This window comes from Camelina sativa, chromosome 20 (assembly GCF_030686135.1).
Source record: "Camelina sativa cultivar CO46 ecotype springtype chromosome 20, ASM3068613v1".
NCBI classification, from domain to species: domain Eukaryota; kingdom Viridiplantae; phylum Streptophyta; class Magnoliopsida; order Brassicales; family Brassicaceae; genus Camelina; species Camelina sativa.
In genome coordinates this window covers 12,422,921-12,435,498 of record NC_141899.1, presented here as the reverse complement: position 1 = coordinate 12,435,498, position 12,578 = coordinate 12,422,921, and the positions used below count along the sequence as shown (strand labels likewise).

At 37.3% G+C, this 12,578-nt stretch overlaps 1 pseudogene; it reads right to left on the bottom strand.

The window, feature by feature from the left end:
- The window catches only part of LOC104772474 (uncharacterized), a 44,377-nt pseudogene that overhangs the window by 10,587 nt on the left and 21,212 nt on the right, over positions 1 to 12,578 (bottom strand).

Below are 12,578 nucleotides of genomic sequence, written 5' to 3'. Positions count from 1 at the left end.
ACTTTCCACAAAATTTTGTCTTTTTTGAAACTTTCTAAATCTGGAAACCTCCCTTTTGTGGAAACTTTCTATTTATGGAAACTTTCTATTTATGGAAACTTCCCAAAATTAGAAACTTGAGCTATTTATCTTTTCCCCATGACAGCAACAGTCAAACATAAAGAAAAATACTCATCTTATTAATCCCAAAATGTCATTATCGTTACAACCTCAACGAAAATACAAAATAAAAACAAAATAAGATACACAATCCAAGCCATCAACCCGCATCCCGAGAACCACCTTATCTTGGTACTTAGTCGCACAACCAACCACCCCTAAGCGACCAAGTATCAAGAGAAATGGGCTGGAATACTCCGTACCCGCTCCAGCCATGGACTACAACTGGGACCCGGCTAGACAAGCTCAAGTCGCAGCCTGCTTCTTAAACCAATTCTTAAACCTTGCCTTCAACCTTGCCTCTGGCTTCCAAGTCTGCTCCTCTACTCCATCACAGTCCCACATGACTCTCATCAAAGAAATTTTCTTCTTTCGAAGTTCCTTGACTCTCCTCTCGAGCACCCTCAACGGTCTCGCCTCCAAGGTTATGTTGGGCTGAAGATCCTCAGGAATCTTAGCCAACAACCGATCACCCTCCTGAAGACACTTCCTCAGCATCGACACATGAAATACCTTGTGGAACGGACGCATAACCTCAAGCAACTCCAGCCGGCCACTGGTCCCACCTGTCAACTACTCTGAACATACCCTGTACCTCGGACTCAACTTAGTCTCTGTCAATGACCTGTTCGGACCCGCAACATGGCCATTCTTAGGTACACTCTATCACCAACCTGAAACTCAAGATCCTTCCTCCTCTTATCAGCGTAGCTCTTTTGCCGATCTTGAGCCTCCTTCATGTTCAGCCTCAAAACCCGAATCTTCTCCGAGGTCTCCTGAACAAAATCCACACCATAAATGCTCCACTCCCCCATCTGAGTCCAGCAAAATGGTGTACGACACGACCTCCCATACAATGCCTCATAAGGAGCCATCCCAATACTCGCCTAGTAGCTGTTGTTATAAGCAAACTCCACCAAGCTCAAATGATCTGCCCAATGACCACCCCAATCCAATACGCACATCCTCAGTAAATCCTCCAAAGTCTGGATCGTGCTCTCCGACTAACCGTCCATCTGAGGACAATAGGCTGTACTCATATGCACCTTCGTGCCCATATCTGCCTGAAACGCCCTCCAGAATACAGAGGTCAACTTGGAAACTCTATCAAACACAATACTAGCAGGCACACCATGCAATCTGACTATCTCCCTCACGTACTTCTTGTCTAAAACCGCTGTTCCATCTGTTTTCTTGATGGCCAGAAAGTGCGCAGACTTAGTCAAACGGTCCATAATGACCCAAAGCGCATCAAACGTCCTTGACACAGGCAATCCCACCACGAAGTCCATCGTGATCATATCCCACTTCCACTCTGGAATGGGCAAACTCTGCAATAATCCACCAGGAAACTGATGCTCCGCCTTCACTAGCTGGTAAGTGTCACATTTCGCAACCCATTTGGCTACATCCTTCTTCATCCCGACCCAGTGATAATACCGCTTGAGGTCACAGTACATCTTGGTCGCTCATGGATGAATAGAGAACTTGCTCGAATGAGCCTCTCTCAGTATTTCCTGCCTCAACTCCTCACCCTTGGGCACACAGACCCGACCATGCACAATGATAGTCCCATTAGCAGAGACCTGATACTCCGAACCCGCAGCCTTAGAGACATTCACCAGCCCCTCATCACTCTCCTGAGCTAACCGCACTCTGCTCAACAAATCCGCTCGATCGGCTGCAACCAAACCCAACGGCTCCTGAGAAACCACACACAAACTCAAAGCACTGATCACCCCTACCAGAGACTCCATAACCTGCTCCTGAGCCAAAGCCGCCCGCTTCCGACTAAAAGCATCATCAACCAAGTTAGCTTTACCAGGGTGATAGGCTATCTCCAAATCATAATCCGCCACCAGCTACATCCACCGCCTCTGCCTCAAGTTCAGCTTGGGCTAAGTGAATATGTACTTTGGGCTCTTATGATCTGTAAACGCATGTACCTTTCCACCATAAACATAAGATCTCCAAATCTTCAGGGCAAAAACTACAGCAGCCATTTCCAATTCATGAGTTGGATAGTTGTCCTCATGCTTCCGCAACTGCCGCAAAGCATAGGCAATCACCTTCCCATGCTGCATCAACACACACCCCAAACCAACTCTGGATGCATCTGTATAAACCACATAGGGTTCTCCCTGCTCAGGCAAAGCCAACACTGGCGTAATAGTCAACATCTCCTTTAGGCTTGCAAAGCCCTTCTCGCACTCCTGTGACCAAACAAAAGGAACATCCTTCCCTGTCAACTTAGTCATCGGACGTGCTCTGCTTGCAAACCCCTCCATAAACCTCCTGTAATAACCTATCAACCCAAGAAAACTTTTGATCTCTGTGGCATTCTACAGTCTAGGCCAAACTCGGATAGCCTAAAACTTCTCCGGATTTACATAAACCCCCTCTGCAGAAACAATGTGACCCAGAAAACCCATCTCACGCTGCAAGAAACTACACTTGCTCAGCTTAGCAAACAATCTCTACTCCAGCAGCTTCTCTAGAACTGCTCTCAAATGCACTACATGCTCCTCAGGACTCATAGAATAAACTAGGATATCATCGATGGAAATGATGACAGCCAAGTCTAGAAAATTCCTGAAACATGCTGCTCATCAATCTCATAAACGCTGCTGGCACGTTAGTCAACCAGAAAGGCATCGCCAAGAACTCATAAATCCATACCTAGTCCTTCTACTTGACGAACAACACCGACACTCCCCACGGTGAAGTGATAAGACGAAATAATCCCCTATTTACTTCCTCAGCTCTAATAGACTAATAATCAAGTATTCTGACATCAACTCACCACCACCCGAATATCAACACCTCTTGTTCCATCCGAGAACCTCTAGTAACTTGTCACTTAGCGAAACTTCCACAAGGTAGTTTAATCCAAAATTAGCTTTCCGGTTAGCCATTCTCCACAGCAAATCATCAATACGAGCGTAATAAAATAAACAAGTACCATACATTCGCATATTCTGATTCACCGTATCGAATGCTTTGCAGGCCGCCAACTCAACCCACTTAACTTATTTCCCCCAACAAGCTTATCAAAACCATGAATCTAGCAACCCTGTCCATCTCCAATGAACTTCATCCAACATCGTCGCAACGATTAGATTATCCTGCCATGAAGGCTTCTCGTGAACTTATGCATCTGGCAAACATGCCTTTCCCGGCTCATACCTGCTGCAACTCCCCTTCCCGAGACTCCAGCACCACCGGCGCAACAGCCACACATTCATGACCGCTCCGGTCATAAAACCCTGACCACTGGTCAACACATCCAAAACCCAAGATTAAACCACCAGCACTCTCTCGAGGTCTACACTCAGTCGTTATGTTTATACTCACGTCCAAGGCATTTCTTCCTCCAAACTCCTCCACCCATAGGTCGCAACCCTTAGGCCATACCGACCTCACTCTCAGACCAGCGTCATCGAGTTTTACCGTCACACTCTTGGATCACCATCCTCAAGATCTCGGTATCAGGAGAATTACTCATCCCCTCAGTAGCAACAATCCTTAAAGACTATAAACATCTTTCGACCAAAGGTACTTCCCGTGGTACGAGTATAATATTACAATGTTACACCTGCCCACTCAACTTCTAAAATCCAACTGGATTACCCACCAAACAGAGAAATATCTGCTCCAACTACATATGTCCATCTATCCGCCTCTCTAGGCTCGATACCTCTCGCGAAGAATCTCGTACCGGTCATCTACCACTGCTCCATCCTCCTACATAAGATGGAAAGTCCTCAACATCTGCAGCCCTCGGCTGCACCCCGCCACATGCGATACAACTGGAGCCTGCACTTGTACCCCTCTCGGTAACCGCTCCAACAGATGCGCCAACAGATCCGCCAAGCGATCATCTCGACCCTGGGCTCTACCTGCTGCAACCCCACACCTGGGTTCCCAGCACCCCCGGCACGTCACCGGCTAACCCCCTCTGGTCCCTCCTGATACGCTTGCGACCCTCTAACGTACCTCCTCGTGGAACTCTGGACCACATACTCGCTGGCCTAGGGATCCGCCGACCATGACCACGACCACGTCCCCGTCCACGACCAACAACTCAAACACCTTTAGCCACTGCACTTCTAAGAACAGAGGCTAACAAGCAATCTTAACATAATACAAAAATCCAAAAACCAAAACTCACCGTGGAATCACACTGTAGGCTCAAAGAAGATTTTCTAGGACTCTATGCCACGCACAATTGACTAACTTACATAATCAATCAAGACATGCAATCCCAAACATCTACAGCACAAAGCCTAGTGAACCCAAACCTAGAATTGTAAGGGCTCTGATACCAAAATGAAACAACCCTTCCCGTTTTTTTTATAATAATATTAATTCACTAGTGGTCCCATACCCACTAACAACCTAACAACAATCAACAACAGCTGAAACAAAACAATTCCTTTAAACCAATAAGAATTCCAACAATAACAATCCAATAACCAACAATGCAATAATTCAGAACCAACAATGAAATAACCAAGTTCCAACATCCTACAATGTTCTATCAACTGAACACTAGCAACCTAACAATAGCTAGACCACAATCAATCAAGCCTCTAGAACATCTTCCTCCTCATCGCCTTGATTCCACAATCACACTTTGTCTTTTTCTGCACCACAAACACAACAATGCAATAATAGCCACTGCATGAGTATTGTCATAAACACTCAGTGAGGCCATCCTCCCATCTACTGGGCTATACACACAAGATCCTGAGATTCCATTGTTAAGCTAAACAAATAAACACAATCAACACATCAAACCAGGCAAAACTCAGAATCAGATAAGATTGGTGTCGACCGACACTAGGCTGGTGTCAATCGAAGCTAGCACAACATGGTGTCGACTGACACCATACATGTGTCGATCGACACTGCTTTTGCAGACGCGAACTGCAAGAATCCGAACGTCGATCCTCCGTTTCAAATAATCCCAAAACCGTCCCAAACACCTCAGGAACCTATGGGAAACACGAAAACAACAAACCCAAGCAAGCAAACACCACAAATAAACAAAGAACAACCAAACAAAAGAGATCCCAGGCTTAGATTAGCCATGCTCAAGCATTCACCTCTTTTGCAGGAGATTCTGACACAAAACTAATGCCCTCACACTCCTAGCAAGCTTCTTATGCAATCCCAGCAACGGATCTCTCAAGAACAGCCAACAATTCTTCAAAAATTACCAAAACCCCAAGAACACTCTTTTCTCCTAAAACTCTCAAACGGCGACAAAAGAGAACCTCCCAACCCTTTTTCGTCGACTCACCTCTTAAATATGTCGGTTTAGGGATTCTAGTTGAACCAAACCGAACTAAACAGCAATTAAAACAAACCAATTGAAACCGGAATTGTTGGTGACGATCGATACACCCATGGTGTCAATCGACACTTAGACCAAAAATGCAATATCTGGTTCAAGGATGTTACAAATATATATATTGTTAAGGAAGGAGGGTTATCAATACACCTAGTTATAATCATTAACCGAAACCGATCCATCATGGTGTCGTCTTATATATTATAATTCATTAACGTTAATATGAACTTGAACTTTATAATTAAACCGAAAGACATATAGGCCACGTAGAATATAAATATTCTTACATTCTCCCACTTGAACTTTATGTCAACTTAATGGTTTAATAACTTTAATGCGCGCTTTTATATCAAGATCATTTGACCATAATAAAACCAGAACTAATCGAATCATGGCGGTCACAAGTCATTGAACGACATGCTCCCTTCCATGTATCACAAATCAATTCCTGTTTTATATTATTTTTTTATATTGAGAAGAACCTTAATTCTCAAAATAGTTATGTTATCTATAAACAATAAATGTGTACACATACTTTTATGATAACATGTTTAATAAAAAACAGAAACATAACTTTAAGTGAATTCATAATGTCTCATACATAATAAGCATCTTATAATCAAAACAGCAAGGTCTTATCTATAACACCCATACGCTCTACATGGCCAATGAACACATTGGGTGGTAATCCCTTAGTTAGCGGATCTGCAACCATCATATCCATCCTTATATGCTCAAAAGACACTCTACGTTTCCGCACTTCTTCTTTGACAGACAAGTACTTTATCTACATATGTTTAGCACCTTTCGAGTACTTGTCATTCTTTGAAAAGAAGACAGCTGCAGAATTATCACAGTAAATTCTCAGCGGCTTCTCTATGTTGTCGACAATCCGAAGCCCTGAGATAAAGTTCCGCAGTCACAATGAATGAATTGTGGCCTCAAAGCATGCCACAAATTCGGCCTCCATAGTGGAAGAACCAATGACAGACTGCTTTCCAATTTTCCACGATATTGCTCCTCCAGCTAACAAGAACAAATATCCAATGCATCCGGCATAGTCTGAATCTGAATATCCAATGACCTCGAGTCATCGGACCTCATGTATGTAAGCATGAGCTTTTTGGTGCCTTGCAAGTACCTGAGAACCTTCTTTGCAGCCTTCTATATCTCTCTAAGACCTTATTGATATATCCTTTTTGAGACAAACTTAGTAATGCTCGTGATCTATCTTGGATTATTTCTATTCCAATCACATAAGATGCCTCACCCATATCTTTCATTTCAAAGTTCTTAGATAAATATATCTTTATATCATGTAGCATAACCATATCATTCGCATCAAGCAAAATATCATCAACATATAAGACTAAAATTACAAATTTGTTCCCACTGATCTTTATGTAGATGCATCGATCAACAATATCCTCTACAAACCCATATGACGTAATGGAATCATTAAACTTCAAATACCATTGTCTGGAAGCTTGTTTAAGTCCATATATTGACTTTTTCAGTTTAGACCATCTCCAATGTATATCTCTATTTTTTACTCTATTATAGAGTAACTCTAAAATAGAGCATGGTTTTTCTCCAATGTGTTACTCTATACTTGACTCTAAAATAGAGGTAGTGTAAAAAAATAGAGTTGAGAATAGAGTTACTCTAAATATAGAGCAATCTCATCATTTTCTCTATTTTAGAGTAAAATAGAGTAGGGTTGGAGCAAATGTTGCTCTATAATAGAGTCTTGACTCTAAAATAGAGTGGGGTTTGAGATACTCTTACACACTAGATGTTCATTTCCTGTGACCACAAACCCTTCAGGCTGATCCATATATACTTCTTCCTCAAGCTCTCCATTAAGAAAGACGGTTTTCCCATCCATTTGGTGAAGCTCCAAATCATAATGAGCCACCAAAGCCAAAACAATTCTAAGAGAATCCTTCTTTGAAACTGGAGAGAAGGTCTCTTTATAGTCAATGCCATCTTTTTGGGTGAAACCTTTGGCAACAAGGCTAGCTTTGTATCTTAAATTTTACAAAATGATATTTAGGCCCTAAATGTTTAGTAGTTGGTTTCTCATTTTCTTCTCTAGGTCATTCTCTTCCTTTCATTTTTCCATTTTTTATTTTCAATTTTTTATTTTTTAATCTTTTTAACAGAAACCAAAACCAAATATTTAAAAACCAAAAACTACAATCTAAAAACCAAAAGCTAAAAACCAATTTGAAAAATCATTCCATTCATGGCCATAATTTTGTTTAATTGTAAAATTTAAATCTTAACCATTTTATAATCTTAAATCGACATATAGTTTCATTTAATTGTAAAATCTAAAAACCCAAAACCATTTTTTGTAAATCCAAACTCACATTTAATTTTCTAAAAAAAAAATATACATATTTTGTTTCCTTAATTTATTTTACTTTTTCTATTTAAATTTTGATTTATTTTTTAAATATAATATGATATGACATCTTGTTGTAGCTTGATTAGATGATCAACATGATTTAATAATAAGTATTCACCCTTAATTCTTCTTCAAATTTCAACAAATAATTGAGGAGGATGTGCAAGCCAGCGAGGTAACAAGATAGGAAAAAAAATCGATATCAAACCCTAGAAAATTGATCTTATATCAAATTTTTTGTTTTTTCTAACCTTCAAGGGCTGTTAATTTTTTCTTTTTTTTTTGGTAGTATAGATGCATCTGGGAACGAGTCAAAGACCGACAAAGCGTTGGAAAGCCTTTTTGAGATTGTGGTTGTGGCAACTGCAATTCTCAGCCAAATGAGTGATGAAGAATTGGTGGCATTGAAGAGCGTGGTTAACAATCCTCTGAATAAAGTTATTGTTGAATATATTGCGAGAGAAATCTGAGTAGTCATAAAGATGTTATCTGTTTTACTGCTTTTTAACTACTTTTTCTGTTCATGAGGTTGAAATTAAATATTACTAGGTACTAATCTGCGGAAAATCGCATGCTGAACTTTTTTTTGATGAAAATTTGTAATAATTTATTTTCGTATTATGTTATTTATTAATTTTTAAAATCTTTAACCTGTGCTGGTAAAAAATATTGATAAATTTGTACTTGTAGATTTTATTCGATTAGATTTTAAAATCTTAGCTGTTAATTTTTTAATAATATTTTTTTTAAGTACAAATTAGTTTAGATTCGAATATATTCTATTTAATTTTGTAGATTTAATTTAATTTGATCTGTTAATAATTTTTTTGTTTATTAATAATTAATAAAGATTAAATAATTAATTAAGGTTTTCTAATGGCAAGTGAATGTAATTTTTTACACATATTTAAGGTTAGTTTTATATTTGTACTTCCCAATTAATATATTAGGATGCCTTTAGTTGGTAGTGGATTCTGTGATTTGTAATAAATATCATATGACCTAAAGAGTTTTATTGATTTAACTCTTTGATGAGTCCAAATGTTGTTTCAGTTTGCACTTTTTCGCTCAGAAAAGTCTTTAAGAAAATTACACAATTGGCGGGTAGGGTTTGAAATTACAACATCTCAGTATTTTTTTTTTTTTTTTTGGTAAGCTTGATTGATTGGTGTTTGAATAATATTTTGGATAGTGGTACTGAGATATACGAGGTACTTGATGAGTTTGGCTACGAGTTTACTGTAGCAGATCCCTTCGAGAGGTTTTTCCATTACCTACAGCTTCTCACCTCTGATCTGAGTGACCTGTTCCTGGACGAGTTGTATGAACTGAGAGAACTCCTTCTGAAAGTGGTGGCACAAAACAACAATCTTGGTGACTAAGAGACCATATTACCATTTTCTCTAGTAGTTAACTTGTCTTTCTTTTAGGTGGTGTAAAATACAATTCAACAGTGTGTTAAATATGTAACCAATCCTTATGTTTTGAATGCTTGTTTGGATAATCATATTGATGAGCAATTTGTGTGTGTGCGTCTCTCTCTCTCTCTCTCTCTCTCTCTAGATTTTTAAGAATACCAGACGATGCAAGAGTTTTACAAAGTTTGGTAATAAATCAAAAGTTAGAATTTTACTAGGCCATAAATCAGAAGAAATGAGTAACTGTTCTTAGCCTTGGCCTACGGTTTTTGTCTCAGAACAGTAGGAGATGGGTTGATGCGTTCTGTTTGTTATATTTGTTGACTAGAGCAGACATAGATGGATGAAGCTCATCTTTGGGATGAGACTACCTGGAACCAAAACCAGAACAAGAAGGGAAAACAAGGTTTCTCTATTTCCGCTGGTAGGTCAATTATCCTTAGTTTTTCTATTCCATTTTGCATTTTACTTCTTTCGTTTCTCTTTTGCAATTTCACTTAGGTTGTTAGAATAAACTCCAATCTTTATTTGCTTAGCTTAACATTTTTGTGTATTCCTAGTGTTTTAGATCTCTAGTTTTCTGTGGATTCGACTCTCAAATGCTATAAACGATAGCCATTAGATTGTGGCTTATGGATCTAGAGGAGATTATTAATTGATTGAAAAACTCTTAATCAAAGATAAATACATAAATATAAAAATTGTTTTGCTCTTTAATTTATACGAGCATAATGTGGTTCTTAACTGTGTACATAGAGATGCTTTAATTAAAATGTATAACTTTAAACTAATACAGTTTGATATATGTTTTTTTGTCATTGTTTGATGTATATTTTTATTAAAAAGCTCACTAAAGTTTTAAGATGTTATAAAATGTTTAAAACCAAAAAAGGCAAAAAAAAAAAAGAGAAAAAAAAAGTTTATATTTTACATTAGCTTATGTGATGTTTTCTGTTAACTACAAAAGAGAACATAATAAAATTGTGCTAATACTTCTCCTACATCTACAAAAAAAAATTATAATTATAAGTAACTATGATTTATGCTATATGTAAAAGCACGTAACAATCCAAGAACCATTTTACTTTTGTTCTTTCAGATATTTTTGGAATATTTAGTTTACATGACTGACAGTATTGTAGTTAAACTTTCTCAAGTATCTTTAGTAATCCGAACAAATAGAAACAAGACATTTATATTCTCATATATCATAAATATTTTTTTTTTAAACTTGGCATTTACATACTACCAACAAAAAAAATACTTGATATTTACATACTACCAACAATTCATGATTCTTTAATTTACCCAAAACATGTGAGAACGTTAAGAGACAATCAAAATATTGATCTTGATATAAGACTTGCGTTGAAAGTTGAAACCAATAAACCAGTTTTAGAATATCAAAAATTAATATATCAAAAAACTTTGGTGAAAATTAAACAGGAAAAATCTCTAACACATATTTGCGATTTATAAACAAATTTATAAACTAATGTAGGCAAATTTAAATAGTTTCGTTGAAAATTCATCGATATTCCCACCAATCATGATACTTGACGATCACAAACACAACTTCCTTTTTAAATACGCTACAAATTTTTTATTCTTGTTTATAGCAAAAAGAAATCTAGAAACCATTAGATATAAATAATAACATTAACTGTTTAACATAACTTTGTTTTTTTTATTGCAATTACCATGCAATATAACATTTTGTATAACTCAGGAAACTCAGTGTAAAATTGATCAATCTATTTGAATTTTTTTTTTGTTTTTTTTTTGTTTGGGCCTTTGGTGATGCCGAAGAATTAAGAATACCTTGATGTGTGTTCATGTGGATTAACAAGAGAGAGAGACACAAACAAGCTAGCATTAACATCCAAACAAATTCTTGTGATAAAAACCAGTCATAAACCCCACATTAATAGCATTTTACACAACAAGACTAAACGAATTAGAGAACATGGGTAAAAGCAAATCGGTTATGGTTGGATTACCTATTCAGGGTTGCGTTGATTTATTGCATTAGTCACATCTTCCAAAGCATCCAAGCACTGAATGCGCACAGCGGCCGTCATTTCAACCACACTTGCTCCTACCTCATGTAACTTACCAAGTGGGATGAGATCTTTCTCATTGGTCTTTCTCATGAGTCTACACCACCAAATCACAAAGATATAGAGTAAAAAAAAAATCGGAATTACACTAATAAACAACCTAATATTAGCTTACCCTGGAAGAGCAGAAGCATGGTGGTACCTATCTCTGTTGGGAAAGACCACAAATGCATCAACATTGTCACCAGAATTTGACTTCAATACCTAGTGGAGTGAAGGAAAGTATGAGTCCTTTCCACACGCTCGTTATTATCCATAGCTAGGAAGAGAAACGGAAAAATATCTTAGAATTATTTAGAGAGTTGGACTTGTGTTCTTAGATCGAGCTTTCCGATCTATACGGAGGTGGGCTTTAAAGAAGGAAGGAGATTGATGAATTTTTAGTCATTTACATATAGTTTTTTTTTCTTTAAATAGTTTTCGTAAAAATCAACGATATTCCCAACAATCATGATACTCGACGATCACAAACACAACTTCTTTTTTAAATATGCTATAAAATTCTCATTCTTGTTTATAGCAAAAAAGAAATCTAAAACCATTAAATACAGAAATTAACATAAACTGTTTCACATAACTTTGAAATTTTCACTTGAAGTATGTGATAGACGCGGAGAGAATCATGTATCTACGTACCATTTATCTTTTGCGAGAAAAAATTCAAAAAAGATGATCAAAATATTTTTATGAGTTGATTAAATAATTTAAATCAATAAATTATCTAATTGGAATTCTGAAGCAAAATATAAATTTTATAATATATACTAATTAACTTTAATGTATGCTAATTTTAGTTATTGCATAATTTGCATCTTCATCTTACGATCATATTCTGACTCATTTTTCATTTATAAACCACCTATAGATAATTACTTACTTGATATTCGAATCCATTTATCAACCACCTCTAGATTACACATCATTCATTGATATACATGTGACATGAATCTATAAACGGCTAGACATAAATACAAGACTTATTCAAATTTGAATCTATTAAAAACCAAAAACTTATTCTAACGTTAAGTATTCGATCTTGTAATTTCAAACCAATAAAGCTTGTATCGTTCTATTAATTTGTTTTAATAACTATATTCATGTGATCATATGCC